This window comes from Nicotiana sylvestris, chromosome 2 (genome assembly GCF_000393655.2).
Source record: "Nicotiana sylvestris chromosome 2, ASM39365v2, whole genome shotgun sequence".
NCBI lineage: Eukaryota > Viridiplantae > Streptophyta > Magnoliopsida > Solanales > Solanaceae > Nicotiana > Nicotiana sylvestris.
The window spans coordinates 167501959-167528995 of NC_091058.1; the positions used below are offsets into that span (position 1 = coordinate 167501959).

At 40.3% G+C, this 27037-nt stretch overlaps 1 pseudogene; it reads right to left on the minus strand.

Annotated features, from left to right (window-relative positions):
* Positions 1 to 15661: 15661 nt before the first annotated feature.
* On the minus strand, positions 15662 to 22207 carry LOC104230546 (ATP synthase gamma chain, chloroplastic-like; annotated as a pseudogene).
* Positions 22208 to 27037: the final 4830 nt, after the last annotated feature.

Genomic DNA, 27037 nt, shown 5'->3' on the forward strand with positions numbered 1-27037 from the left:
TTAGGGTTTTAAACCCTACACTGAACTTTTTCCATTTAGTCAGCATTAGGGTTTTAAACCCTAAACTGAACTCTTTCCTTCAGTCAGCATTAGGGTTTTAAACCCTAAACTGAACTTTTTCTGTTAATCAGCATTAGGGTTTGAAACCCTAAACTGAACGTTCCCTTTAGTCAGCGTTAGGGTTTTAAACTCTACACTAAACTTTTTCCATTTAGTCAGCATTAGGGTTTTAAACCCTAAACTGAACTCTTTCCTTTAATCAGCATTAGGCTTTTAAACCCTAAACTGAACTTTTCCCATTTAATTAGCATTAGGGTTTTAAACCCTAAACTAAACTTTTCCTTTAATCAGCATTAAGGTTTTAAATCCTAAATTGAACTCTTTCCTTCAGTCAGCATTAGGGTTTTAAACCCTAAACTGAACTTTCCCTTTAGTCAGCGTTAGGGTTTTAAACCCTACACTGAACTTTTTCCATTTAGTCAGCATTAGGGTTTTAAACACTAAACTGAACTCTTTCCTTCAGTCAGCATTAGGGTTTTAAACCCTAACTTGAACTTCTTCCATTTAGTCAGCATTAGGGTTTTAAATCCTAAACTGAACTTTTCCCATTTAATCAGCATTAGGGTTTTAAACCCTAAACTGAACTTTTCCTTTAATCAGCATTACGGTTTTAAACCCTAAACTGAACTCTTCCCTTTCAGTCAGCATTAGGGTTTTAAACCCTAAACTGAATTTTTCCATTTAGCCAGCATTAGGGTTTTAAACCTTAAACTGAACTTTTCCCATTTAGTCAGTATTAGGGTTTTAAACCTTAAACTGAACTCTTTCTTTCAATCAGCATTAGGGTTTTAAACCCTAAACTGAACTTTTCCCATTTAGTCAGTATTAGGGTTTTAAACCCTAAACTGAACTCTTTCCTTCAGCTGAACTTTTCCTTTAGTCAGCATTAGGGTTTTAAACCCTAAACTGAACTTTTTCTGTTAATCAGCATTAGGGTTTTAAACCCTAAACTGAACTTTTCCTTCAATCAGCATTAGGGTTTTAAACCCTAAACTGAACTTTTCATTTAGTCAGCATTAGGGTTTTAAACCCTAAACTGAACTTTTCCATTCAGTCAGCATTAGGGTTTTAAACCCTAAACTGAACTTTTCCAGCCAGTCAGCATTAGGGTTTTAAACCCTAAACTGAACTTTTTCCTTTAGTCAGCATTAGGGTTTTAAACCCTAAACTGAACTTTTTCTGTTAATCAGCATTAGGGTTTTAAACCCTAAACTGAACTTTTCCTTTCAGTCAGCATTAGGGTTTTAAACCCTAAACTGAACTCTTTCCCTTTAGTCAGCATTAGGGTTTTAAACCTTAAACTGAACTTTTCCTTTCAGTCAGCATTAGGGTTTTAAACCCTAAACTGAACTTTTCCTTTCAGTCAGCATTAGGGTTTTAAACCCTAAACTGAACTTTTCCTTTCAGTCAGCATTAGGGTTTTAAACCCTAAACTAAACTTTTCCTTTCAGTCAGCATTAGGGTTTTAAACCCTAAACTGAACTTTTCCTTTCAGTCAACATTAGGGTTTTAAACCCTAAACTGAACTTTTCCTTTAATCAGCATTAGGGTTTTAAACCCTAAACTGAACTTTTCCTTTCAGTCAGCATTAGGGTTTTAAACCCTAAACTGAACTTTTCCTTTCAGTCAGCATTAGGGTTTTAAACCTTAAACTGAACTTTTCCTTTAAGTCAGCATTAGGGTTTTAAACCCTAAACTGAACTTTTTCCATTCGGTCAGCATTAGGGTTTTAAACCCTAAACTGAACTCTTTCCTTTCGGTCAGCATTAGGGTTTTAAAACCCTAAACCAAACTTTTTTCATTCAGTCAGCATTAGGGTTTTAAAACTCTAAACTGAACTTTTTCTTTCAGTCGGCATTAGGGTTTTAAACCCTAAACTGAACTTTTTCATTTAGTCAGCATTAGGGTTTTAAACCCTAAACTGAATTTTTCCTTTCAGTCAGCATTAGGGTTTTAAAATCCTAAACTGAACTTTTCCTTTAGTCAGCATTAGGGCCCCAACCCTAAACTGAACTTTTCCCAGTTGGTCAGCATTAGAGTTTCAACTCTAAACTGAACTTCTCCCCAGCTAGTCGGTATTAGGGCTCCAACCCTGAACTGAGCATTCATATCCTCTTTCATCAATTTTATGAACTTCCTGGCGAATAATTCACGAAATTTTCCTAGTGAAACTGGGGCAGAAAATTTCGTTCGTTTGTTTTTCCCTGCAGGTCTAACCTCGAGCCACACAGATCGAAACGACCCACGAGATGAGTCTCAACTCAGAATCAAAGAAGAAAAAGACAAAAAGAAGATGTCCCGAGATACCGGAGAAAATGGAAGGCGGATCGCTCCAAGATTTGATTAAGGTCCCAAACTATGCCAGTCGCGTCTCACTCAGTATCCCAGAGATTAAACAAGTACCTACAACTCGCAAGCATCAAGATTCGGATCGAAGTCTCCAAGCAAAATCAGCTAAGACCCAAAATGAAGTCGCAAAAGAATCATAGATAGGGATCTTGTAACTAGCAGTTGACATGCATATAAGTATTTAGTTCAGTTTCAATCTTTCTTTGGTTGTAATAAGGCGGTCAGTAAAGCAACAGTGACAACAGCAACAGCAGTAACAACAAGCATTGCAATCCCATGGTAGTCCCAGCTATCAAGAATTTCCCGAACTACATTGACCTGATTCCTGTTTAGCCAAGGATATGTAGGAAATCTTTGAAGCAAAGATTCGGCCAGATCTTTCAAAACATGCTTCACACGGAGTAGTCCATAGGCAAAAATCGCTCATATCCGCTCACTTTATCTTTGCAAGAAAACTCTTCGTGTTTCCGAACAAAGAGGGGCAGCTGTGAGCACGCGATTTTTGTTTTACGCGACAATCACTCCAAAAGAAACAAAAAATAATAGCGATCGGTCTTGCTGTACAATTTTTGGATTTTTCACGTGGCATTTTATTAATTATCTATGATTTTTGTCCATTTATTATTATTATTAAAACAAAATACAAAAAATGTGTGTGTCATGTGCAGTTTGAACCGTAATCTGGTTATTAAATAGAAAAATCATAAATATGCATATTTGTCCGTGACTGTTGTTTTGTTTAATTTTACTTGCTTTAAATATTTTAATTTATGTGTGCAAATAATTGTATTAAGTGTTTAATTAATGAATTTTAATTTGATTTACTTAGGTTTTGTTTTAAAATAAAAAATATAATAAAAAGAGAGTGCAGAATTGGGTTGAAATCAGTTTGGGCCTATTTTCGTTTTAATTCGAGGCCCAAAATCAAACCCAAAACCCCATGTGTACCCGGTCCACACCAGCTGACATCCAGAGCGTCCAAACGACGTCGTAGTGATCGAGTCTGATCTAGGCCGTTGATCTCAGATTGATCAACGGCCAAGATCACTTCCCCATAACCCATGATGAACCCGACCCATTCCACCCGGACCGACCCCAACCCTTTACACCTGAAACGACACCGTTTCCCGTTAGCTGAAGGATCCTGGCCCTTCATCGTGTCTCATCCAACGGCCAGGATCCATTCACCCACTCCATATATAAGCTTCCACTCGTACCCCACCCCCTATCCAAATACCCCTACCTTCCATCGTCCTCAACACAGTCCCCCAAACCCTAGCCACCCCTGTACACCTTCACCATGAAAGTCGGCGGCATGGACGCCAGTGACCCCCTCTTTGACACCATAGGACCACCTCATTATCCTGAGCATAGAGCTGTTATCCTTTTCCCTCGAATCAGTTCCTAGCTGCTCGAATCTTCATTTAAAGATTCGAGCAGAACCTCAACTTACACCGATGCACCCTAGTTTCATACCAGATAGTCCCCGGACCTCCCTCGTGACCAAACCATGCTTGGTTTGGTCCGAATCTAACCATGGAAGCCCAAGTCCTAAATCTACCATCTACGAACCCTAGAAGCCCCAAGCCTGGTCCGTGCCTGTTTAAGCCAAGAGATTAGGGTCTAATGGACCTTAATCGAAGTGTTTCTCATTTGAGAAACACTTCGATTAAAGTCCGTTCAACCTTGAGAAGGGTCTGTTCAAACACAAGCTGATTTTTCTGATTTTTCTTTCAAAGATTTTAAGGTAAGTTTGTTTTCTCTTCTTTATTTCAGTTCGTGTGTTTGTTAAAGGTCTATTCGTATGGCCAAACGTCTTGTTTAATTTGTGTTTTGAATTTTACCAACTGTTTTTGCACACCTTGCCTGGACCTCTGTATTTGGTCAAATGTTTCCTCATTCACCGATAATGTGTGTGTATGTAAAACTGCATAATCGACTGAATTGAAATTGTTTGAGTAATCAATCCCCAAGTTAACCTCTGTGTTGACAGTGCAATCTGAACCCTTGGTGCAACACTGTTTGATTCTAATCCTTGGCTTTGATTGTATATGTTGTAATTAGTATAGTCGATTCGATACATGTCGTCGAATAGTTTTAGCTGTTTGAATGGTAACAGTTTGATTTGTCTTGCTGAACATTGTTTGAATCAAATTGAGAATCAACTATAGCTACTTACAATTGATGTATTTGAATCAGAAATATAAAAGGATTGGTTTTGTTTAGTTGCAGTCAGAATTGGAGGGCATGTGCACTTGTGCACAACATGTGCATAAAGGCCCTTTTGGATTAAAATAGTTTGACAGCACATGCTGTCAGATTATATTCTTGCTGCCCATGGCCTGTTTTAGTTTAATAAAGGTTAAAAGGGGACTGTCAGGGAATATGATGGGGATTCCTAATTTTTAAAAGTTTGAGTTAGAAAAACAGCTAAAAAGGAATGGGTTCTGATGTGTTTTAAGAGGCTGGTGAATAGCCTGATGTTAGGAAAAAAGGGGGGAACTTCCATTAGAAAAGGGGGCTGAACATTGATAATAAAGGTTGGAAAAGAGAGAACACTGAAAAAAAAGAATTCTTTTTGATAGCTCAAATAGATTTCAAGACTGAAAATTGACATTGGATTTTGAAAAGAAAGGAGATAGTGAGAGGGATATCACAAAAATCAGAAACTGTTTTCTTCTTGCTGTTTGTTCGATTCTTAGTTTGTTCAAACTGTTCAATCAGTTCTGTCTTCTTTCAAGTATCGGCTAAGTCTATTGGTTGGTTTGTATTGGTTGTTTCTCCTGGAATTGGATTGCCTGGATCTCTGTTTCTATGCTACTGGTTATTGCTGTCTTTCTGCCATTTTTCCATCGGCTCTAACTATATCTTGCACTGGGAGTTGTTCTATTTGTTACCTGCTGTTACTGCTGTTGTTTCTATTGCCATTGTCACTCTACTGACTTCCCTTCTTCTTCGATTGTAAGCATTCCCAGGTACACACTCCTGAAACCTTGTTGGCTGAAAGCTTGAAGTTTGAAGTAGAAATAAAGAAATGAATGTTGTTTATTTTACAATACTTGTGTTTAAAAAAACATAGCAAATTGAGTGTTAGTTAGCTTGTATTTGGTTTAGTTCATTTTATCTACAATCACTCTGTATGAATTGATGTACATCCTAACCGAGGTGGATTACTAGACAGGATTATTGTTAGATCAGATGTGTCGGAAGATGATATATTTGTTTAGATCAGTTTATAGCTCATTAAAATATACCTTTGTGCAATATGTACTTAACAGAAGTTTTAGTCTATCTAGCATTACGTGGTTATAGTTATTAAGAGGTCTGTATGACGAAGAGTGCGTGTGTGCTTAGCATATCGGCAGTCAAATCTCAATTTCTGTTCTTGTTCCCTAACATGAAAGGCAGGATGTTTTAATTCAACAGAAAGACCCATCATAAATTCTGAATCGTTCGAACTAACTCTATCAAATTGGGTCGCGTTAGGCAGTTTATAGGATCACGTCTGAATCTCATTGGTAATAATTCATAGTAGTCAATACTGTTAATCTGTTCAAAAGGTCAGTCCAAATAAAATGAGACAGACGCCTATGGTGAGTTTAGCATGATATTTATCTTGTATGCAATTTCTTTTGTCAAATTGAAAGCATGCCTAATGTTACACAACGCCTTCCTGATGATCTTTGGAAGGGCAACGTAAGGCTAAGCAACCGATGTCAGTGCGGTTGCTGTCCGCCAATGAGATCCTCGCCGCACGCTAGACTAGATTGTCAGTGCCGTGCGGGAAAACCAATGTCGTGGGCAATTGCGGAAGCTGAGAGAGAATTGGGTTTTGAATGCTGATGATGATTTTATTGATGACTGAAAATGATGATTACAATGATGTGGTGTCGAGGGGGAGAGACACCAGAAAATGCTGATTGAAATGTTTGATTGTTTGGTCCCCCTTAATAATGCTTAAAAAAAATAAACCAACATTACAAGACTAGTCCTAATAAAGCTGTAGAAGCACACTGAAATGAAAATGATGAAAACTAGTCTATGATTACAATGAAAAGGACTTAGATTATTACAAGGAAAAACTAAGTCCGATGGCAGCATCTTTGTCTTGCGGGTCTGCGCGCGCGTTGCTGTGGGCGCGCGCGACACTTGATGTGCTGGCCTGAGGCTGGGCACTGGTGCTTGGCATCAGGGTCTGTGCGCGAGGCGCTGCTGGAATGGGCCTGCAGCTGGGCGCTGGCGAGGCATCAGGATCTGCGCGCGCGGCATTGTCAGGGCGCGCGGCGCTGTTGTCATTGGCCAGCCCTTGGGCGCTGGCGAGAGGCATCGGTGGGGCGACAGAGGCACATGCGCGCTTGTCACTTGGCGCAGCCAAGACCACGGGGCCGACCATGGCGCTAGGCATTGTGAGGCTTGCTAGGCCGCCATGGGGCGCGGCCAAGGGGTCATGGGGCATGTCTGGAAAGCAGCCCATGACATTCTCCCCCACCTGAGTTGGCGCCGTCCTCGGAGCCTTATGATGATGATGATGTTTCTGATGGGTGTTGGATGGGAGGTCTGCGCCCCTCTATTCTTTGAGCTTGCTGTTGTAGCGAAGCAATGATTGCATGCGGCTGACATGAAAGACTGGATGGATCTTCCACCAGGATGGAGTTTTTACCTGGTATGTGGACTCCCCAATGCGTTTTTCAATGGACAGGGGCCCGATGTATTTTTGTTGCAGGCGAGGGTCATGGGTCCTTTCTGCAAACAAGTACTGCTTTGGGATGCGTAGCATTACTTTGTCCCCTGGTTGATGTTGGGAAAAGCAACGCTTTTGTTCGGTGAACCTTTTTGCCCGCTCTTGGGCCCTGATGAGATAGCTCCGCACTATCTCCATGTTGCGCTCCCATTCGCTCGAGAAGTTGGCAGCTCGAGGAGATTTCGGCATGGTTGAGGCATTCACCGTTTGCGGGAGAAGCGGTTGCTGTCCGGTAACAATTTCAAAAGGGCTCTTGTTTGTATGATGGCTCTTTTGAGAATTGAAACACAGTTGAGCAGCATCCAGGAGCTTCACCCAATGCTTCTGTGATCCGGTTGCGAAGTTGCGGAGATATTCCTCCAGCATGTCATCGAACCGGTCTGTCTGGCCATCCGATGGTGGATGGATGTCTGTGTTGTGACTCAATGTTGACCCAAAGCACCTGAAGAGATGGGTCCAAAAGTTGCTAGTGAAGCGTGAGTCGCGCCTACTAACAATGTTTTTGGGCAGGCCCCAATGTTTGACAATGTGCGAGAAGAAGAGTCGAGCTGTATCTTCTGCTGAGATGTTTTGCGGGGCTGCTATGAAAGTTGCATAGTCTGAGAACTGATCTATGACAACCATGATGGATGCAAGATTGCCGACTTGGGGCAATCCCGTGATGAATCTGAGGGAAACACTTTCCCATGGTCTCTGAGGGACATGTAATGGCTGCGAGGGTCCCGGCTGTGATGAGTGATCCGACTTGTCCTTGTGGCATGGCTGACAAGTCTCCACACGATGATGAGCGTCACCAGTCTTTTGAGGCCGATGACATGATGACTGATTGTTGCTGCGAAGGGTAGCCTGAACCTGAGGTTCATGTCTGTTGACTACCTTCTCCAACTGCATGGCCGAGATGTTTTCAGCGGCCATCTTTATGGGAAAGCATGGTATGGTGCAGGGCTTGGCCCCGTTTTCTCCCATCATCAGGAGCATGTTGGCAAATGGTACCGGAATGGTGTTGGTTTGCCTCATGAACTCTAAACCCACTATGATGTCGAAGTCATCTATGATTGCGATGCGCAGGTCGATGCTTCCTTTGTATGGGCCAAGTTTCACTGGGACATTTGTAGCTGTTCCACCCAATGTCTGAGGTGGTGAGTTGATAGCCTTGACGCGGCCTTTGCTCTTTTGCACAACAAGACCTAGGCGCTCTACTTGCGTTGATGACAAGTAGTTGTGGGTGGCACCCGTGTCTATCAATGCGTGAAGGGGCTTGCCGTTCACTTTCAATTCGACGAACATTAGGGTCCTCGCTTGCTTAGGAGGTCCTTCGTCCATCTTTTCTTTCCCTTTCCTGGTGATCGGGACTGATGTTTTCTTAGGAGGACATGCACTGGTCCCCGCTAAGGCATGAGGGATAGAGCCAACAATTGCATTGAAGGCGCCTACCTGGTCGTCGTCTGATGAGTCTGATGTGTCTAACTCATCCTCGACCGTCTGATGAGCATTGACCTTGATGTTTGGGCATTCATTGTTCCAATGTGCCCCGCCGCAATGACGGCATTCTGAGGGAGGCTTTCTCCCCTGATTGTTGTTGATGGATGCAGCACTGTTGCTGTTGGAGGGAGGAGTCTTAGTTTTGGATGCACTCCGATCTCCCCCACTTTTGCTTGGGCCACCATTGCTGGGATGGTGCCCGTTGAATCCCCCTCGGACAGACGGCTGGGGCCTGTCGTTCTGAGTTCCCAAATGATAATCGCCAAGGCATTCTGCAGCTTGAATGGCCTTGGGCAGGGTGTCTACCCGTTGTCGCTGTAGTTCCATACGGGCATGAGGTTTCAAACCTTCTATGAATGCGAAGAGTTTGTCTTTGTCCCCCATGTCGCGTATGTTTAGCATGAGTGCGGAGAATTCGCGCACGTACTCCCTCACTGATCTGGTGTGGCGGAGGTCCCGTAGCTTTCTCCTTGCATTGTATTCCACGTTTTCGGGAAAGAATTGCAGGCGTATGGCTACCTTCAATTCGTCCCATGTCTGAAGAGTATCTTCACCGGCCTTGATGGCTTCGTATTTGACCCGCCACCAAAGTTTGGCATCGCCCTGAAGATACATGGCAGCAGTCGCTACCTTTTTGGATTCCTCCAAATGGCCCACGGCATCGAAGTATTGTTCGATGTCGAAGATGAAGTTTTCCACTTCTTTAGCATCCCGGGATCCGTCGTATGGCTTTGGCTCCGGTATCTTAAGCTTTTGTGGAATGGGGGTGAGGTCTGCTGCACCCCTGATGTGATGGTCGCCTTCTCGAAGTAGGCTCTGTAAGGCAGCATTGACAACGTTGAGCTTGTCAGTCAAGTCGTTTATGGTTTGCTGCATGGCAGTTAGTCTGTCTGCCTCATGTTGCTGATGGGCTAAATCGTCGGCACGCTCCTGTTGGAGGTCCTCAAATTTGCCATGAATATTGGCAGTTTCGATGGCTGCCGTTTGTCGGTCCTCGTCGGAGTCACGACTGATGTTTGCAATGTCATTTTCGGCCTGCCGCATTCGGCGGTCCAGGTCGTCCAACCTTTGCACTAGGTTGTTGCTTTGATCAGGCACCGTTTCTACGATGGGTCGTAATCGGTCAACCGTCTCTTCTAGGGATGCTAGACGCTCCCCATGATTCACCATGGTCAGAAATGGTGATGATGGCAAATGTTCCCTCGTCCGATGTCGAGCCTAGGCTCTGATACCAACTGTTACGCAACGCCTTCCTGATGATCTTTGGAAGGGCAACGTAAGGCTAAGCAACCGATGTCAGTGCGGTTGCTGTCCGCCAATGAGGTCCTCGCCGCACGCTAGACTAGATTGTCAGTGCCGTGCGGGAAAACCAATGTCGTGGGCAATTGCGGAAGCTTGAGAGAGAATTGGGTTTTGAATGCTGATGATGATTTTATTGATGACTGAAAATGATGATTACAATGATGTGGTGTCGAGGGGGAGAGACACCAGAAAATGCTGATTGAAATGTTTGATTGTTTGGTCCCCCTTAATAATGCTTAAAAAAAATAAACCAACATTACAAGACTAGTCCTAATAAAGCTGTAGAAGCACACTGAAATGAAAATGATGAAAACTAGTCTATGATTACAATGAAAAGGACTTAGATTATTACAAGGAAAAACTAAGTCCGATGGCAGCATCTTTGTCTTGCGGGTCTGCGCGCGCGTTGCTGTGGGCGCGCGCGACACTTGATGTGCTGGCCTGAGGCTGGGCACTGGTGCTTGGCATCAGGGTCTGTGCGCGAGGCGCTGCTGGAATGGGCCTGCAGCTGGGCGCTGGCGAGGCATCAGGATCTGCGCGCGCGGCATTGTCAGGGCGCGCGGCGCTGTTGTCATTGGCCAGCCCTTGGGCGCTGGCGAGAGGCATCGGTGGGGCGACAGAGGCACATGCGCGCTTGTCACTTGGCGCAGCCAAGACCACGGGGCCGACCATGGCGCTAGGCATTGTGAGGCTTGCTAGGCCGCCATGGGGCGCGACCAAGGGGTCATGGGGCATGTCTGGAAAGCAGCCCATGACACTAATAAAGCATAATTTTTTTCCTCGCAGTAATCAATCAGTTAATTAATAAGAGGTCGGGATTGGCTAAGCCTGCAATTCAATTAGCATACATTTTCTTTCTTCTATTTCTGGAGACAAACATAATAGAAATGTAGTCACTTTAGGATATCCTTTTCTAAAATAATGAGACGAGCCTCGCCAAAAAAAAAAATGCAAATTGCGGGGCCCTCAATAACTAACCATAATAAATATTTAGAATTCAGGAGAGGCCGTTTAGTGAATTTCATGGCCTTCCCAAAAAAATAATAACGCGTTAGACTCCTTAGGCGCGGCTTAATTAAATTACATTCTTAAATTCGGGTGCGCATTTATGTGACTCAAATCCAAATCTCAATGGAGTCAGAATGTATTAACAACCACGGGTGCATTGATTACGACGTGGTTCGAGATGCATTTTCACGACGTTGCAATTCTATTAAAAATAATAATAAAAGCGGTTTAAACTTAATAAAAGCACATAAGCCACAACATGTATTTAAATCAGATATTTAGCCATTATAACAGTTTAAGCGACCGTGCTAGAACCACGGGATTCGAGGGTGCCTAACACCTTCCCTCGGGTCAACAGAATTCCTTACTTAGAATTTCTGGTTCGCAGACTTCATTTGGAAAAGTCGAAAATTTCCTCGATTTGGGATTTAAGATAAACCGGTGACTTGGGACACCAAAAGCCAAACCTTTCCCAAGTGGCGACTCTGAATTAAAATAAATAATCTCATTTCGAATATTGTCACTTAAATTGGAAAAACTCCCTCGCGCATTTATCCTCCGGGGCGGGCGCGCAAAAAGGAGGTGTGACACTTAGGTCAAAATAACTTATAATTAATGTGCAGGACTTATCAGAATCAATAGTGCAAACCATTATTTTTTCTGTTTACAAAGTTAGTTTAAACTTCATATGCTTAATCATCTCCACTTACAGGACACATCAAAAGCAATAGTAAAACCCAAACCAAAATAAAGATTCATTGAACTCATCTCCTTCACAGAGAAATATGTTAAGTTTCTGAGAAATATGTTATAATATCCCTTTACATCAGTTAAACCAAAATGAAGAGTTACTAATATCAACTCTTTTACGTCAGTCTTTTAGCGACAAAAAATAACCCTTTCATGCACATCAAGCTATCCCAACCGTCTGCTAGGCGTATCAACCTATCCATATAGTCTTCAACGGCAATTCCAGCTCTTTTTCACCAATCTTCAGCAGCAAAAAATAATCTCCTACAGCAGCAACAACCAATCCTTTTAAGCAGAAACTTACATATCAAAAAATATATCTCCAAGTCACTAGATCTACTTTCTTGAGTTGCTTTCATATGGTCCTGGCTAGCAGGCCCTCTTCTTACCTACAATAAAAAAAAAATATTATCGTTACCGTATCATTAATATAATTAAATAAAGTGATATGTGTAATAAACTCATACCGGAAGCTTTACAGGAGCAGAAGATGCAATAGGAAATGAGGGTTCTTGTCGCACCGTCTCATCATCATGAGAATCTGGATACACATGATTAACTTGCAGGTTCTTTTGTTATGGCCTGGATTATGGCATAAACTACAATCTAATTTTGTTTGCTTCCTTTTCATTTTTTGTCTACTTGCTCCAACTTCATCAGGCTCTTTTTTGTGAAGCTTTTGTTTTCTTCCTTTGGTACTTTGTCTTTCCAATCGTGGAGGCAAAGGAGGAATGTTATTCGACTTAGGCCACATCTCTTGACCATTCATAGGTAGAATAGAAAATGCATAGATCATTCTATAAGTTTCTACCTTATAACAATCATTCACATATGAATTAATGACATCATGTTTAGCCTAAATCGCGGCAATGGCATGCTTGCAAGGAATTCCTGTTAGATCCCATTTCCTACAACTGCATTTTCTATTTAGCAAAATTCACAGCCCACTTGTTCATTATGCTGGCTCCTATTATCTCATAATTCCACTCATTTGACTTCCTGGGAATAAATTCAGCTGCTTTCGCTTGATTTTTGTGCAATACATGCATCCTTAATCCTGGGGCAAAGTTGAAGCTAGAATCTCCCATTTGCAATCTGGATGACCACAAGTTGCTGTCACTCTCGAGTTATCATCCTTGCACCACTTAATGTACTTCCCTTCATTAATTTCATGAGTTATTACAGCATATTTGAACTCATGCTTGAGTCCTCTTCAGTCATCGAAGCTTTTTTGAGAGGCTAGGGTTTTTGGTAATGGGTTTCTTTGTCAATGGAGTTGAGGGAAAATTGCAAATGAAACTGGTGGGTTTAGCATTTTCCAAAGTCACGTGAGTGTCACATGGGTTAGCACCGTTAGTTTTTAACTTGGTTCTTTTAGTAGACCAAAGATACTCTAGTTTAGCAAAGTTAAAAGATTAAAGATGCTCTGGTTTATATTTTAAGGACAAAAATGAACCTACTCTCATAGATAAGGGATAATTTTAGTCAAAAACTCTGACTCTTGACATGGTTGTGCAATTAATATCAGGTAGCTGCTTTTATTGCATCTTAGTGCTTAATTTGCATTTAGTTACTGTCATTATGGCGACTAATATAGTTATAAAATTATGATCATGCAGTTTCGGAGTTTTATATATCTCCTTATTGTCACTGTCATGATATAACAGTCTTGAAATACAACACAAGTATATAGACCAAAAATCTTACTCTCTATAAAATTCCTTAAAAGATTTGCTGCATTCTGTGAAGTAAGTTATGGCTCATACAACATTATTTTCCTATCAATTCAACAATTTCACTATCAAACATGTATTATATTATGAGAGGCATGCTATCCAATCTCCTTTTGTTTTCATTTAAGGAATTGAACAGAATTTAAATAGTGACAGGTGAGAGCTCTTTCTATTGTAATCCTCATAGTTCTAAAGCATTAGTGACAACCTAAACATTTCTTTGGTGTATATTCTCCTTGTGCATATAATGGAGGTTGAAGTTCTCCCTTCAGCAAAAATAAAATAAAATGAGACTTTACTTCGTATTGCGTAGATTGATTGCCTCTAAAATCCTCATTCTTAAGAACTAATTTAGAACTACTAATACCTATTCCTCTTTCTGGTATGCCTATCTTTCAGGTACCCTTAGTTAATTGGCATTAGCTGCTGAAACTAACAAATTTGAACTGGTTCTATCAGTTAAGTATGAAGTTAATTCTTTGAAGATAAAAGCCACACCAGTTTCTATCTTTTGAAGTTGAGTTCATTGTTTTGGAGTCTGGTTCAGCGACATTTATATTTGTTTTCTATCAGAATTTCTAGTATTGACTGCCAGTTCAATTAAATTCTCTTTAGAGATTTGGTTGGAGATTATTGGACTATTAGTTTGTGACTTTGTGTGAACCCTTCATTATCTTTGTTTTGTTCTTACTTTGATCTCATAATTACCAGTGAAGAGCAATTTGTTTCAATAAGGAGTAGGATCACTGGAAAGTCGTTTGCAGTCAACACTTGTGAAATATGGCTTACTTTGGAAGCAGAACACAAACCTATTTCCGCTATTCCATGTTCTTATTGAGCTTAGCAAAATCAAGATGATAAAGTTACGAGGAAGGCATTTTGTTTCTCATTGGCTCAGAATGGATGTAGAATGACTAAAGAAGAGTTAGCCAATCTTGGTCTTAAATAAGTTTTAAAAGGTAATGTAAATATGATACTGGCTATCCCTTTGGAATGTCTATGCAACCAATGTAGTCTTGACTCAATATTGTAGAGTTTTTCGTGGAAATAGTGGTTTGAAAGGTAGATAAAATTGTGAGAAAATAACCTGAATTGTCTTGCCATTGGAGAATTTTGAATACTATGGTTGAATTCTTTCATTATATACGCCTAAATCTATGTTCCTGGGGTGAGGGGTGTAGGTGTGTTCTCCACGAGCTTTAGGATGTGTTCTCCTGAGTAATGAACAAGTGAGAATCATTTCCAGCAGGATTTAACATAACTTACCTGTCTTGGTTTCATAACGTTGGCTTCTTAACTGTCTGCATTGAGAATCACTTCCAGCAACGCTTCCGTCATAGAACTTCTGAAATGTTCTGAGCCATGGTGAAGTTAGAAATTATCTTTTTCTTGCAGTTCTTGTATGACAATCAACACCCCCATTTATATGTGGTAATTTTTCTGGAAGTTTATGATATTACATGTCCAATTTCTAATACGGTCTAGTAAAAAGTACGTTTAGTTATTCATCTGCTCTGAACTTTTATTTCCCTGTATTAACAATCCTCGCAGACTAGGTTACATCAATCCTTCATTTGCTTTGGTATACCTGTTTCACCAATGGATGGGACATGAGCATTGCTTTTTCGTACGGATTCTACAAAAATACAATAAAGAATAGCAACACCTCTACAGGATAGACACATACTACCTTATTGGGTATGTACTTGTGGTCGAGTTTGTGTATGTGTACATGATGAAGCTCTCCAATACCAGATGCTTAAACATAATACATGTTAGAAATGATTGATAAATCAATCACGCTTGTTATTATGTTACTGTTACATCGTGTATCTTTGACCTGTTTAGTGCCAGCCAACTTCTATTACTTCTCCAACAAGCAAATCAAACAATATGCAGTAATTGGCTAGTTTTCATTCAAGTGTACATGACTTGTTTTACTTCCGTGATCAAGCATTCTAAGTGGTTTCTTAAAGTCCCTTTCGAGAATCATAGCAGATTATCTTGATGAATAACGTTCAGAATGACAAAAATCCATGAAAGTTTGGGACATTCAAAGACAACTAACTGATTAGAACAGCATATTCTGCTATAAAGAGTGATATATTCATGAAACCAATCTTTCTCATGGTGCATAGAGGGTACCATCTAATAAAGAACTTGATATTGTAGTATATTCAAATGAACGGTCTCATCTATGTACTATTTGACACTATTACTTAATAAACCCATATGAAGAAGAGGAAGTAGATCTTTTACATCAGAAATATTGAGATACAAAGATGAGTTGGGTCCTGCCTCATGTTGCAAAATATACAGCATTCTCATTTTGATCACAATGTTTGTAAGAGTTTGAGAATTACAACATCAAAGTTTTTTACAGTTGATTATTGTCTTTAAAGAGACATTGATCACCCACAAAAGAGTACCAAGCAAGAAGCGCGATCATTGGGAGAATAAGAAATGTGCTTAAACCAAGGCATCTGCTCCAGCTACAATCTCCAGTATTTCTCCTGTAATCTTTGCCTGACACTGTCTGTGGTACACTCTAGATAGGTTTTTCTTCAATTCAACTTGCACTGCTCATGGCACTCATCCAAGCAGCAAGCTCACTGACAAATGACTCCTGCAATGCCCTCAAGATTTGACCGTTTAAGTAAAGTGGCAACAAACAAGGTCCTGTTCAAATTGCAAGATTGGCAAAAAATCAGTTTTCTTAGTCCTCGTGACATCTCTTTCCACTGTCAATTTCCCTTCCTTTGTTGTCAACCTAAAGAACTCATCTTCTGCAGCATCAACACATTGCCCGTTGATCTCACAAATCTTTGGTGACAATGGAAGCAGGGTGTGATCACTGGATCAGATTTCGCTAAAGACACAAACTTGGTGTACAAAAGCTCAACTTTGTCAACCTCTTAATATCATCAGCAATGACTTGAGCATCTTTAGCATATGGCAGATGGCTACCTTCAATAAACTTATCTAGAGAAATGTAAGGCCAGCGGATGACCCTTTTTGCCAACACTGATAACAGTGTATTCAAGGCCAAGAGCTTTCAAATCCTTAATCCTGGCCTCATCCTTTTTGATGAGATTGTTGTTAAAACCACCACAAAGTCCAGTCACCAGTGACAATAACCAAAGCCACTTTCTTGACAGGTCTTACTTTGGTGAGGAGAACATCAATGTCATCTGTTTGAAGTTGCTCATTGATATTGTAAAGGACCTCAACCAAAATCTCAGAGAAAGGCCTAGCACCCACAACAGCTTCTTAAGCTCTTCTGACATTAGCAGCAGCCACAAGTTTCATTGCCTCGGACCTGTTGTTGTATGTGAAAGAAAGAAAAATAGACAAAACAAAAGAAAGAAAAGTCAAAGAGAGAAGAAAAATGATAGGCGGAAGAATTCATCTTTGAATTCTTTTCTTATGACGTAAGTGCTTACGTCGGCAGGACATTCAAATGCCTATAAAAGAGGTCTGCATTTTCATTTGCAGATCATCCCTCAACTTCTTCTTTCTCTTCAATTAAATAAAGAGCTATTCTTTGTGTGGCCATGGAGTAGGTAAAAATTGCTGAACCGCGTAAATCTTGTCTTGTCTTGTGCAATTTATTGTTTTTCTCTTTTAAATATTTTTCCCTTCTATTAGCCTGATACGCTTCCTAACAACTAGTATCAGAACACAGAAAGTATAATTCTGGTAGAAAAGTACGGGTATTGGCAGGTACTATTCAAAAGAATAGTGCGACACTATTAATCATCATTACTAACACTATTCATTAATAGTGATAGTACTATTCACCAATAGTGATTCTTGTCTACCTCATACGGTTGAGATATTTTTTCTTACACGAAATAGTATTCGTCGTTACTATTCACATAAATTTTTTTTGTGAAAAATTGCATCGGAAGAAGGGAACGCTAAGATTGACAAGTTCAATGGCAAAGATTTTGGATTCTGGAAAATGCAAATAGAGGATTATTTGTATAAAAAAAAATTACACTTACCTCTGACCGAGGTAAAACCAGAGAATATGGCCAAAATGGATTGGGATCCTTTAGATCGCCAAGCTCTTGGTGTGATTCGTTTGACGCTAGCACGAAATGTGTCATTTATCATCATTAACGAGAAGACCACTACAGGCCTGATGAAGGTGTTATCAAATATGTACGAGAAGTCATCTGCTTCAAATAAAGTCTATTTGATATGTCGATTATTCAACTTAAAGATGACAGAAGGTGGATCTGTCACGGAACATATCAGTGAGTTTAATATAATATTAACTCAGTTGAGTTCTGTTAATATAACATTTGATGACGAAGTCAGGGCATTGATTCTACTATCATCTCTACCGGAGAGTTGGTCTGCAACGATAACTGCAGTTAGCAGTTCATCGGAAAGTACCAAACTCAAATTGAATAATGTTAGAGACTTGGTTCTAAGCAAAGATATTCAGCGAAGAGAATCAAGTGATTCTCCAGGATCTGCTTTTAATACCGAAGGCAGGGGGAGAAGCAACCAAAGAGGACAAAGTCATGATTGTGGCAGATCAAAGTCAAGGAGAAGAGGGCAATCGAAAAATTGCAAGGACATTACTTGTTGGAATTGCGATAAAAAGGGTCTCTACAGTAGTCAATGTAGAGAACCAATGAAGAAGAAGGAAAAAAATTCAACAAATGTAATTGCTGAACAAATCGGTGATACACTAATTTGTTGTGCAACATTCCAGTCGAATCTTAGATTCTAGACTCACGTGCATCCTTTCACTGTACATCATGTAAAGAATTATTGCAAAATTATATTGCTGGAAAATTCGAAAAAGTTTATCTAGAAGATGGCGAACCTCTGGACATTGTCAGGAAAATAAAGACTTCACAAGGCATGCTATAGAAATTGCAAAATGTCTGACATGTTCCTGGCCTCAAGAAAAATCTGATATCTATGGGTCAGATTGACAGTGAAGGATATACAACAACATTCTGTAACATATCGTGGAAGATAACTAAAGGAAATTTGGTTGGGACACGGGGCTTCAAAAAGGGAACACTGTATGCAACTGCAATACAGAGAGATACTATATCAACAATTGATCATGGTCATGATACAACATTGTGGCACTGGAGGCTCGGGCATATGAGTGAGAACGGAATGAAGTTGTTGGCATCCAAAGAAAAGTTGTCAAACCTAAAACATGTTGAATTAGGTTTGTGCGAAGATTGCATTTACGAGAAACAAAAGAGAGTTAGTTTCTCAAAGGCGGGAAGGACGCCAAAGAAAGAAAAACTGGAACTAGTGCATACAGATGTGTGAGGACCAACTCTTATAACTTCTCTGAGAGGCTCACGCGGTTATGTCACCTTCATTGATGATTCCACAAGAAAGTTATGGGTTTATTTCTGAAAAATAAATCTGATGTGTTTGTAACCTTTAAAAGATGGAAAGCTGAAGTTGAAAAGCAGACAAGTCTAAAGTTAAAAAGTCTGAAGTCTGACAATAGAGTAGAGTATGATAGTCAAGAGTTTAAAACATTCTGCTCTGAGAATGGGATCAAAATGATCAAGACAATTCTTGGAACACCAGAACAAAATGGCGTTGTTGAGAGGATAAACAAAACCCTGAATGAACGAGCCAAAAGTATGAGAATACATTCTGGATTGTCGAAGTATTTTTACGCTGAGGTTGTTAACATGACATCTTACACCATAAACAAGGGACCCTCTGTACCTCTGAATTTTGAAATGGACAAGAACGGAGGTAACTCTCTCACATCTCAAAATTTTTGGTTGTGTTGCTTATGTGCATGTAAACTCTAATGATAGAGATAAGCTTGATCCTAAAGACAATAAATGTTTCTTTATTGGCTATGGTGACGATAATTTTGGTTATCGATTTTGGGATGATCAGAATAGAAAGATCCTAAGACACATGAATGTCACATTTAATGAAAATGTGATGTACAAGGACAAGTTTGAAGTAGAACCAACCAACACCAGCAAACAGACATCTGAAACAGTTGAGTTAGAAGAAATCTCAGAAAATGAAGTGGTTAGAGGGATTACAACTGATTTTGAAATTGAAGATAAAGAACCAGAAGCCGAATCTGGATCAGAACCAGAACCAAAACCAGAGATAAAATCAAATGCAGAACCAAATATGGAGTCAGGACTTGAATCAAATTCGGGATCAGTTATTCTTGAACCTACATTAAGGAGATCTAAAAGAGTCATGAATGCTCCAGATAGGTTAACTCTCTCTCTCTCTCTCTCTCTCTCTCTCTCTCTCTCTCTCTCTCCTGACTGATGCTGGAGAACCGAATCATTTTGTTGAAGCAATGCAGGTGATAGACTTTGATAAGTGGAAGCTATCCATGAAATAAGAGATGAATTCTCTTCCAAAGAATAAAACTTGGATACTTACAGAGTTACCAAAAGGAAAGAAGGCATTGCAGAACAAGTGGGTGTACAGGGTCAAGGAAGATCATGATGGTAAGAAGAGATACAAAGCACGATTAGTAGTAAAAGGCTTTCAGCAGAAGGAAGGAATTGACTACACCGAGATCTTCTCTCCTGTAGTCAAATTAGCTACTATCATGTTGGTTCTTAGTATCGTAGCTGCAGAAAATTTGCATTTGGAGCAGCTAGATGCTAAAACTTCGTTCATGCATGGAGACCTTTAAGAAGACATCTACATGAAGCAACTTGAAGGTTTTCAAATTTTTGGTAAAGAAAACCTTGTGTGTAAGTTGAAGAAGAGTTTGTATGGTTTGAAACAAGCTCCCCGACAATGAAACAAGAAATTTGATGGATTCATGCATAACAATGGTTTCAAACGATGTGAGATGGACCATTGTTGTTATATTAAAATTTTTGATGAATCCTATATTATTTTATTGTTGTACGTTGATGATATGCTAATTGCAGGATCTAGCATAAATGAGATCAACATGGTTAAGCAACAACTGGCGGAGGAGTTTGAAATGAAAGACTTAGGACCAGCTAAGCAAATGCTTGGGATGAGGATTAACAAAAATATGTTTGAAGGAACCTTAAATTGTCTCAAGAAAAGTACATAGAGAAGGTACTAAGCAGGTTCAGTCTTCATGATGCAAAGACCAGAAGCACTCTACTCAGAAGCCATCTTAATCTGTCGAAGAACAAATCACCTAAGACAGATAAAGAAAAGAAGTACATGTCCCAAGTTCCATATGATTCAACAGTAAGAAGTTTGATGTATGCTATGGTTCGCACTAGACCTGACATAGCCCATGCAGTTGGAGTTGTCAATAGATATATGTCAGATCCAGGAAAGGAGCATTGGGAAGGTATAAAATGGATATTGCGATATCTCAAAGGCACCTCAGGTATGACACTTTGTTTTAAAAAGAACCATATTATCTTACAAGCTTTTGCTGATGCAAATTTAGGCGGCGATCTGGATAGTCGAAAAAGTAGCACAAGCTACGTGTTCACATTGGGTGATACTGCTAGCTGGATGTCCAGACTTCAGAACAATGTTGCTCTATCTACCACTGAAGTAGAGTATATGGCAATCTCACTAGCTGGAAAAGAGATGATTTGGCTCAAGAATTTTCTTAAAGAGCTAGGTAAAGAGCACGACAATTGTGAGCTTTTCAGCGATAGCCAGAGTGCAATTCATCCTACCAAGAATCCAGTATTTCATACAAGATCAAAGCACATCCAATTGAGGTATCATCATATCCGAGAGTTGAAAAGTGAAGTTACTCTTTCCCTGCAGAAGATACTAGGATCAAAGAACCCGTCAGACATGTTGACCAAAGTTGTCAGTGTTGACAAACTGAGGAAGTGCACTGCCTCAGTTAGCCTTCAAGAGTGATAGCGTGAAGGCGCCACTAGAGAATATAAAATATTTTTTTTATTTTAAATTTCTTTCTTGATGTAACATAGGTTTGAGAGGGAGATTGATAGGAGAAAACCTGTTGTTGTATGTGAAAGAAAGAAAATTAGACAAAACAAAACAAAGAAAAGTCAAAGAGAGAAGAAAACTGATAGGCGGAAGAATTCTATCTTATAATTCTTTTCTTATGACGTAAGCGCTTACGTCGGCACGTTGAATTCTTTTCTTATGACTTAAGTGATTACGTCGGCAGGACATTCAAATGCCTATAAAAGGGGTCTGCATTTTCATTCGCAGATCATCCATCAACTTCTTCTTTTTCTTCAATTAAACAAAGAGCTATTCTTTGTGTGACCGTGGAGTAGGCAAAAATGACCGAATCACGTAAATCTTATCTTGTGCAATTTATCGCTTTTCTCGTTTAAATATTTTCCCTTCTATTAGTCTGATACCCTTCCCAACAATTTTCTGAGTGTTTTTGATAGTATCAGTTTAATCGCATAGCTCACGAAGACCACAGTGTACTGGGGTGGCTGATGAATAATATGATGATCTAGAGGGAGTGGCTGAAGGGGCTGAATTGTGGTTAGGAAGCTCAAAAAGGCTGACAGAAGAGAGAAAAGATAGTAAAGAATCGGAAAGAGATGGTTTCGGACACCAACGTTGTCAAATTTGAGCAAGACATAGTTTTGGCAAAATGAGCAATTTTATTAGCTTTTGTTAAAAGGTGGCTATAGAGAAGCAAGAGGCCAGCCAAATGAGGAAAAGAAAGAGGTAATTGAAGGTATGATGGCTTTTGTTTAGGGGTTATTTCTTTTCTTTTTAATTCTTATCACAATGATAGAATTCTTGGTTTTTGGTTGTATTGGATGATTGGGAAAGAAGGAACTAAAAGGTGTAGGGAAAGGCATTTGGATGAGGTTTTAGGATAAGGAACGTTGGAGATTCTGTTTGTCAACAAAAACACTCTGGTTTTACATTTGGGAAGTGGGATTTTGATTTTCTTAACAAATCTTTAAAAAGCAAATTCTATGATGAACATTTCATATGGTCAGCATAGTGTGTGAGAGCTGCTTGAAACCCCATTGAGATACTTTCACTGAAGGAATATGCAGAAATGCATGTGTGATTCTCAAATACTCCAAATTCTTACAGCCATTTAGCTACCTCTTGAGGGCTTTATCATCAATTTTTTTAAAACTTTTATGCAATTATATTTGGTCGGTTAAGCAGTTAATTCCCCCAATTTACTCGACCATATAACTAACCATCATTAGCTACAAATTTAAAAAGAAATTTAGGTCAATGAATTGGCTGAATTCAATTTGGTCTGCATACTTGTATGGATTTTGAGTGTGTAAAAAGATTGGAAATAGTGTGATCGATACTGTGTTAAAACAAAAATCAGAAAACTGTTAGAAGAATAAAGAAATGTATAAAATAGTAAAGAATCATAAATATCCGAGTCCACAATTTTCTTGTGCGCCCTTAAGGAATTTTAACCCCCTCACACGTTGCCAATGTAATGGATTAAATCCTCCCAGGATAAAACGGAATAAACCTTCCTGCAACAGTGACAATACAAACTGCAGGATACCAACGAACTCAAAGAACGGAGCAAAATCACACTTACGAATTTGAGAGAGAGAGACTGCGAATTAGGATGCAGTATATTCAGAAAGAAAGAAGTTCCAGAGTATTTTTCGTATCTAGAAGATACAGCCTTGCCTCAGAATTTTATAGGCAAATATCAGAAGAGGTGTCTGGAAAGGTGCCTTTTCAGAAAATACGCGGCCTGCCGCGGTTCTACCGTGATCGCGGCAGAACCGCGGCCAGAGAGGCTCTCTGAATCTGGCTGTCGCAATTCTACCGCGGTCGCGGCAGAACCGCGGCCAGCGAGGCCCTCTGAACTTTCAGCAGGGTCTGGCGTATTTTCAACAGTGATTTGGCATTTAATTAATTATTAAATAATTAAATACATTTTGTCCAAAAAATAATCTTATCGATCCGAAGCAGAAGCCGAGCCGAGCGACGACGACGGTGCGAGGGTTCATTCTCTTCAACTTCTTTTAAGAGCTTTAAGAAGTGAATCTATATATAAACACATAAATGTGATTTTCCCTCACCAATGAGGGACAAAGTGCAAGACAAAAGTTCACTTCTTCAAATTTTCATTTTCCCTTCATTTTATTTTCCTCCATTTCCAATTCACACTTCTACTTTAAACCCAATGGCTTAAAGTCCAACAAATAGTAAAGAGGACTCAGTCAACCACTACATCCGCCAGTTATGCAATTGTCGTGTACCATAATGCATTAATGTTGGATTTTTACTTCAAAATGTAGACTGTATGTGTAACTATCTATAAAGTATAGTCAAGACTTAAGTGGAATATATATGATAATCGAGGAAACTCCAAATATAGAGTGAACTGTTGATAATCCCTAGCAAACATAATCCACTGTCCACTGACAGGCTGACTGTGAGTGACTTCATTTGGAAAGCAAGCTTTCTTACCAATAATTACTTAGTGAAATGGATAATATCAGTATTCCGGTGGTTGCCTATCTGAATTTTTACCTTATCGGTGAAAGTTATATTATCTATTTCATAATCCGTCTATCCTTTTCGGTCCCTTTCCCCTATGTGTAGTTTGTAATAAAAAAAAAAAAAAAAAAAAAAAACTACGTAGTGAAACCCTTTTCCCTTGGGTGATTCTAACCATTTTGCTTCTTTGTTGAGAAGAAAATACGGCAATTGATGTCAAATGTAATGTTATAAGGCGCTTTCCTAAGATTTCTTGGAACGATGACTTAAAGCTAAGCAACACGAGATTACTATCCACCAACTAAGGTCCCTTCCGTATGCTACACGAGATTGTCAGTGTCGTACGGGAAAATTAATGTCAAGATCAATTGAGAGAACATAAAAGAGAATTGAGAATGAAAGAAAGCTTGATTGCATTAATGAAAGCTATTACAGAAAAGCAATACAGTGTCAAGGGGGAGAGACACCGGTACAGAGAATTGTTTGCTTGCTTGATCCCCCTAATAACGCTTAAAAAATAAACCAAAGTTACAAAACTTGACATAACTAACCTAGAGAGACATAATGGAAATACATAAAATAAAATCACTCTATATTTACAATAAAAATGATTAGATTCGTACAAGGTAGAAGCATATATATTGGCAGCAACCTTGTCTTTAGCATCAGAGTCTGCGTGTGCGGCACTGCTGGCATCTGTTTGCGGCTGGGCACTGGCAAGGGTTATCGATGGGGTGACGTAGGCAGATGCGCACTTTTCACTTGGCGCGGCCAAGACCACGACGCCATCCATGGCGCTATGCGTTGGGAGGCTTGCCAGGATGCCATGGGGCGCGTCCAGTGGGGCATGGCTGGAAAGTCGCCCGTGACATTCTCCCCCACCTGAGTTGGAAACGTCCTCGGCGCCTTACTTGCAAGATAATCTTTGATCAGGCTCTTTTAGGTTTTGAGGTTTGTTCTTCTCTCCCAAGTATTCTCCTCTGTATCACAACCTTGCTATTTCACCCCGAGCTCTTGGTGATCTTTTCTTGAAGTATGAATCACTCGATCATCGAGAATAACTTCTACACGCCTTTTCCGATGGAATTAGGGCCTCGAATACGGGGTATTATGAGTTGGCTCCGCAAAGGATCTTTCATGTCTTCTAGAAAACGTTTCAGAAGGCTGACATGGAAGACTGGATGAATCTTCCACCAGGCTAGGGTATCCACATGGTATGCAACTTTTCCAATGTGCTTCTCAATGGACAAAGGTCCAATGTAATTTTGCAACAGGTGATGATCATGAACCCCTGCAAACAAGTATCTCTTTGAATTTGTCCATCACTTTGTCTCCTACTTGATATTCAACAAAGCGATGATTTTGATCAGCATGCTTTTTCATCCGTGTTTGGGCTTTGACAAGATAGCTCCGCACTATCTCCAAATTTTGCTTCTATTCCTTCGAGAAGCTAGCAGCTCGAGGAGATTTCGACATGTTTTGGGCATTTACAGTGTATGAGAGTAGCGGTTTTTGTCCGCTAACAATTTCAAAAGCGTTTCTGTTTGTACTACAACTCTTTTGTAAATTGAAACACAATTGAGCATCATCTAGAAGCTTCACCTAATTCTTCTGCGATCCGTTAACAAATTGGTGGAGGTATTCCTCCAGCATGCCATTGAACCGCTGCGGATGAAAACTTGAACTGTGGCTCAACTTGGACCCGAGGCACTTAAAGAGCTGAGTCCAAAAGTTTCTAGTGAAGCGAGAGTCGCGATCACTAATGATGTTTTTCGACAGGCCCCGATATTTGACAACATGAGAGAATAATTAAGCTATATCTTCTGCTGATATATATTTTGGAGCTACTATAAATGTAGAATATTTGGAAAACCAATCCACCACAATCAAGATAGTTCTAAGATCTTCGACTTTGGCAATCCAGTAAAAAAATCCAATGACACGCTTTTCTAAGGTCTCTTTGGAACAGGGCAATGGCTCCAAAAGTCCCGCTTGTGTCAAGTGGTCTGAGTTGTCTTTCTGGCATTCTAGGCAAGTCTTCTCATACTGAGTAACATCATCAGCCTATTAAGGCCAATAATAAGCTCGGCAAAACAATGCCATGGTGCGTTCTTCACCTGGGTGGCCGAATCACAAAGTATCATGGCATTTCATCAGAAGAGTCCTTCGCATATCTCCTCCTTTAGGACCATAAAGTCGATTCCCTTTCACCTTCAGGAACCCATCTTCCATCTAGAACTGGAGAGTTTTGCCCTGTCCTACTAAATTGACCAAATACTGTGCAGCAGGATCCTTCATGAGTAGATCCTGTATCTAATCTTTTATAGTGGCAGCCACTTTTCTCCCCCTTAGGTAGCGAGTAGGCACACCGATGCTAGATCAGCTCTTCGACTAAGCGCATCAGCAACTTGGTTGGTCTTCCCACTTCGTTACTCCAACTTGAAGTGAAGTTTCGCTAGGAGTTCCTGCCACCTGGCCTATCGTCCATTTAGCTTTGGTTGGGTCATGAAATGATTAACAGCCGTGTTGTCCATCTTGACGACGAACGGGGTTCCCAAAAGATAGTGCCTCCAAAGGCGTAGGCAGTAAACGACAACCAATAATTTATTTTTGTGGGTGGCATAGCGCCGTTCTGCATCCTTTAACTTCCGGCTCTCATACACAATTGGCTTTCCCTCTTGTAGCAAGACTTTGCCTAGAGCATAGTCACAGGCATCCGTTTGTACTTTGAATGACTTGGCCAAACCAGGAAGGGCCAAGATAGGGCCACTAGACATAGCCGCTTTCAATGCATTGAAGGCCTCCGCTCGTCTGGGACCCCAATCCCAAGGCGTGACTTTCTTTAGGAGTTCTGTCAATGACACTACTACGAGGGAGTAATTTTTCACAAACCACTGATAGAAATTTCACAGGCCAAGGAACACCCTCAAGGCATGGATATCCTTGGGCGGCGACCAATCTATGACAGCCTGAATCTTCTGTTGGTCCATCTTGATTCGCCTTTCCTCAATGACATGTCAGAGGAAGTTAATATATTTTTGGGCTAAGGAGCACTTGGATAGATTCACATATAATTCGTGCTCCCGCAGTCGGTCTAGGACCTTCCGCAGGTGCTCCAAATATTCCTCTAATATTTTGCTATATACCACAATGTCGTCCAAGTAGACCACTACAAATTCGTCAATGTACT